Here is a 5884-nt window from a genome sequence, read left to right on the forward strand (position 1 = left end):
ATTATCCGCAATCAAGATACATTTAAAACCATAACAGATGGTAATATTGAGTCGAATTTCGTCCAAATTAAATTCGGAACGGTTAGGTTTAAAGTTAGTGAGTTGAATAGGCTATTGATAACGAAGAATGAGTAATGAACAGAGACGATGATGTTCTTACCTGATAGAATCGAGGGTTGAGGTCCAACCAATATCAATCACTTTTCTTCCAACATTTTCATTATCAACTCCCCATGGCCATGGGTATAGAACTTTATTGCTGAGGACATTTTCACGGCTAAATCAAGGAGAGTTCACAATTTTGAATTTAAGCAATCCGATGGCTTCCATAAAAGGGGGAAGCGATCACATCGCGACACATAGTTTTTAACCCAGAGCGTTATGCCGGGTAGGTTGGTAAATCCGAACGTTGGTAAAACACAAGCATTACCGGTCCTAAGTGTTGAGGCGGTAAGTTGACGTGAATTCGGTCAGTTTCTATTACATGTGTTATTGTACGAAAACTAAAACAAAAAAAAGTTATAAAAATTGAGATGGAACATTGGGATAGCGTTGGTCGGTGAAACTCGAGCGTTGGTAAAACCCGAGCGTTGTTGGTCCCTGGTGGTGAGTCTATGCAAATTTGGTTGGGTTTTTCACGTTTGTTATAAAACCGGACTAAAAAAAATGAATTGTCATTCAGTCAGTTTCGTTACGGTACTATAACTAAAACAAAATGTGCTAATTCTACGCAAATTATGTCAGTTTTTATCACATTCGTTACGGTATATTGGTATTGGAACTAAACTAATAAAAACAAACATAACAAAGATAATTAGAAATATAATTATCTAAGTTTAAAACAAAAACAAAAAAAAAAAAACTTGGTCTAATGGAATCTTGCCAAACGGACCAATTATAGTCCAGCGTCGTCAAACTTATCTTTCATATATATATTAGTAATGAGAGTTTAGAAGAAAAGCGAGATGAGTTACTGTGATTTACATAATTGGGGTTATTGCAATATTCATAATTTTCTATGTATCACGACTCAATACAATATTATCATGACTTATAAAATGCGTATGGTGACATCATCGTCTAGATCAATAACATTCATCTTGCATTAGGAGTTCTTGTACACATCTAAATCCAATGGATAAACATCTTCGATAGTCTCCTTAATTAAACATAAAACAATTTAAATCTTTACACTAGTTGATGTCTTTTTATGTTTTTCTTTTACCAATCGTATCGAAAACTTAGTCGTGAGAAATGTCTTCAATAGTTTCAACCTTGGAGACAAATGTCTCACTCCTCTTTGATTGGGGGAGGTAGACTTTTCTATTAACCGCTATAACCCTAAACTTCTTGGTGTTTCTTCCCTTAGTTGGGAAGTTACAAGCCATTTTCTTAATGCAATTATCTTTTACATGTGTTGCAAAGGTCTACCACATAAAATGACTAGCCACATTTTGCATAGTGCTATGACCCTCATGATGAACATGACCAAAACACCTTCATCATAGATAGGATAGCATGAGGACATGATACTCTAGGCGGCATGAATAGTGTCCTTATTCTACTTCTAGCAAGCTGCTTCAAGTCGGGTAAGGGAGCGCCTTACGTGCAGGCTAAATTACTTGAGTTTACCTCGTGACAGTTTGAAAAAAGAAGAAGTTGAGTTAATTTTCCTTCCAGTCAAAATTTGATGATTAAGACTACTAATATTTGTGGCATTCAATTAAGTATTTCTATATATGTTGACTATTTCTATCAAACTTACTTGTTTCTTTTGTGGGACGCTCCACCTCACGGCATTAATGGTTATAGACTTTTTCTTCAAATGACTTCAACTAAAAAGATAAGGATCCACGTTGCCAAAGCTATCTTGGCATCGTTGCATTTGCAATTTTGCATGAATCTTTTTTGGGGCCACTCGACGACCAAAGGTTTAGCCCTAGGCGTGTCTTGCTTAGATATTACCATTCAAAACCAAAAAGGACAAGATTCCTACTATAAAATCAACCCTTTATTTCTCCCCAACATCAAACAATTCTTCCCGACTTAAGAAAAAAAAAAGGAAAAATGTTTCTCAAGTTATTCACCAATAATACCATGATTTTGTACCAATATATCTGCCACATCCTTACTCGGGCAACAAGAGCAACGCACGTTGGTCTGCCTCTCCGACACCCATGGCATCACTATTATCCACGAGTGGCATTTGTCGAAGAACGTATCGTCATGCCCCATTCGTCGCTGAGCTTTATCATCAATGTTCTTCTTGCTTTGGTAGAAATCAAGTCACAGAGCCAACCTGGTTTCCCTTTTAAAACTCACCCTCACCCCATCAGGGTCTCGGTTACCAGTGTCCTTATGTATGGATTGGCTTGTGCAACCGAACTTGTTGTTTCTGTCGTAGGTCTTGACCGCAATTCGGTTTATGCCATTATTGCTCGATTGGGAAAAATAGGTTTCTTGTGCATCTTGGTTGCATCTTTGTCATGTTTATTATATTATTGATTATAGTGATACTACCTTAGGTGTAACAAGAAGAAACATGTAATATGCAAGTCGTTATCACCTTGATTGTGATAGTAATATGATCTTGGTATTGAACCACCAGTTACTATCCAGTGTACCTTAAGTTGCTTAGGTCTATCTATCTTTCTTGGGCATATAAGATTGCATTTGATTTGTTGGACTATCTTATGGCTTTCTTGTTGGATAACTGGCCGGACGGTGGTTAACTAGGGTGTATTATATGAGGGTGATCGGTATTTTTGCGTAAAAATAACATTTAAATAAAATCTTTATAGAGGGCAGCCACTCCCATCCTAACAGCCACTGACCTAGTGACCTTAATCATCTTAGATGATCAATATTCCAGGTAAATATCGTTTAGAAACCACCAATTTGTGGAATTCTTGAGTTGGGCTTATAAACCCGCTATGATTTGATGTTGAACGGATATATGCTTTCTAAGTTGATCCCAAATGGCACTACTACTAATCACATGGAAAGATTAAAGAAGTGATTTTAAATGTATTAGCTGTTGGAAAATTTTGTGTAAATAAAATATATATTTTAATTGTGAATTCTTCTATTTTATATGATTAGTTGAAACTGATGTTCGGTTTATTTGTACATATATTAGTGTGTCAATATATTCGTTTAGTTTAGGAACTTTGGTACTTCATACGTGTTTATTATGTTTTAGGTTACATGTACTTAACGCGCTTAATTTGGACCTGTACGAGCATGGAATGAAAACCCGAGATGTCCAGCACGCAAACCGAGACATTAATATGGACTTGCTGAGTGAAGAGACCCATCGCGTAGCACGATGGGTATTGAAGGTGGGGCATCGCGCTATGCGATGCCCTGTAATTTATCGGGCGTTGACTTTTGGTCCATCGCGTAGCGCGATGGACCAGGACAGGAGACCATCGCGCTACGCGATGGTCCCCAGAATCGTGAAAGTTAGGGTTTTGATTTTATATTTCGTTTTGACAACCCTAGACGCCATTATTCACTATCCAGACGATTTTTAGAGCAGCAAGGAGGAGAACCATTGATCCCAATCATCTCAAGGCCCTGTACATGATCCTATCCATCATAACCGAAGCCCGAGAGATGCCGAGACGTGGCTAGATCCTTCGAGTCATACCCGGGATGTATAGTTTGTAATCTTTCAATTATTTTCCCACGTGCTAGAAAGATTGATTGTAATTATCTTGATGTTAATCTATGAGTATTGATGTCTAGTATTATTGTGCACAACGTCAGTTTAGGTTTATTTTGATCGGAACGATTAGTGTGCCAGTTGCTATGATAATTGCTTATAGGATTGTTTTGACCTGTTAATTGTGAGAAATCATACGTTTGCCCTTAGTTGAGTCACACTGGCAGGGACCGTTTGATAACCAGTGCCGTGTGTTAGCGAGCGTGGATGCCTAAGGTTTAACCGGTTAGTCAATCTGTAGTTGACGTAGGATAGTTTATCTGTTATGTGCATGAGTTTGCTGTTAGTTTGCGTACTTGAATTCCCGGGTGTCATTTGTCTTTGTTAATCGATTGAATACGTGATTACTTGTTTACTTATTATAAAATATAAACTGTTTGCTAGTGTGATCAGCACTTTAATTGAACTACTTCATAATGTTAGGAATTGATTTCATTTACACTGACCACATACTCCTCGTGGTTCGACACCCTACTTACCCTGACTAGTTTTAGGTGATTAGGACACTGATTTATTTGTTTTTTACTAGATAGCGACAGTCTAGCATCAAAATGGCGCATTTGCCGAGTAGTTAGTGCGCTTAGTGTTTTTGTGTTAATTGATTTCTCTGTTTAGTGTATTTTAATTTAGTTGTTATTTTTAATTTTAGTTTAGTTTTATTTTCCCATTTTACGCGGGGTGTGTTCGTTGTGCAGGTAACAGGTTTATGCACACCCGCTATTCAGGAAGAAATTCTCCGCTGATTTACGAGCTAGAAATCGAACGGTTAGCTTGGCAGAACCGAGCTCAAATCAGACAGTCAGATATGGAAGGTCAGAACCAGAATCAAAACCAAAACCCACCACCCGAAATTTTCCAACCCGAACCTAACCCACCAAATAATCAAAATCCACCAATTAATGACCTACCACCAATAAACACCAATCAACAACCCTAAAATTCAGCCCGACAATCCAGAAACCGAAACCGAAACCGAAACCTTGACAGACCTGGGCCATCAGCCCCGAACAACACCCCTCGTCACCGACAGCCGATTATACGGGATTTCGATCATGTCAGTATTCACACCGAAGACGAAGAAGAGGGAGATGAGGAGGAACAAGAACCGAGGAATGATGGTAGTAATGGGGATGAATGGCGAGTTAGAGGGAATGACGGGTTTGAGCAGAGAAACGCAGATGAGGGTATACAGGTTGAGGAAGTTGAGGAACCGGTTAGGGTATGAGGTAACAGGTGGAGGAACAGAAATCCAGATCGAGGTGGTATAGGAAGATATCGGGAGGAAGGAAGACAGCCGATTCAAGTTAACCGGGGAGGTTTTGAGGAACCGAGAGCTAGACGAAGGAATTATGGGCTCCCGGCTCAGGGTGTTAACAGTCGGTTCAGATCAGCTATTTCAGATGGTGCCTCACCGATTGTTCCACAGGTTCACATATAGGGGCAGTCGACGTTTAAATCCCGTCCGTCCTACATTAACATAGTTCCCCATTTTCACGGACTGAAGACCCGTATTCACACTTGTCAGATTTTTTAGCTATTTGCTGGTCTATCGGTGACGGTACATACGATCAGGATGAGGTTTGGTTGCGGTTGTTCCAGTTTTCATTAAAAGACAAAGCAAAACATTGGTTCAACTCGCTACCGATGCACAGTATTGAGAACTGGGGTGAGATGCAGCAAGTGTTCCTTAACGAGTATTATTCACAGTCAAAGACCATTAAGGCCCGAATGGAAATTTGACATTTTTCACAGTCACCGGGTGAGTTATTTCATGAAGCCTTTGCTCATTTTAAGGAAATGATTAGAAAGTGCTCGCACCATCAGATCGAGTTATGGGAGTTGGTTAAGTGTTTTGTTGATGGGTTGACTTATGAAGACAGAAAATATTTGAAAGCTTCTTGTAATAGTCAATTGTTTAATCAATTCGAGGAAGATGACTGGAATTTTTGGAGTTTATGAGTGAATATTCCAAGACAGAAGCAGCTGCAGATCGAAGACGAAAAATCGGGGTCACCCGAACAGTTAAATCAGCCTCGAGCGAGTCAGACAAAATTGCTAAGTTAGAATGAGAACTCGCGGGTTATCGGAAAGAGAAAAAGAAAGAGGTTGGTAAACTCGGGGTGAAATTCTCGGTTTGTGCAGATTGTGGCGAGTTGG

This window comes from Bidens hawaiensis, unplaced genomic scaffold (assembly GCF_021521415.1).
Source record: "Bidens hawaiensis isolate Kalapana, Puna unplaced genomic scaffold, B.hawaiensis_p1.1 tig00031197_1, whole genome shotgun sequence".
Classification (NCBI taxonomy): Eukaryota; Viridiplantae; Streptophyta; class Magnoliopsida; order Asterales; family Asteraceae; genus Bidens; species Bidens hawaiensis.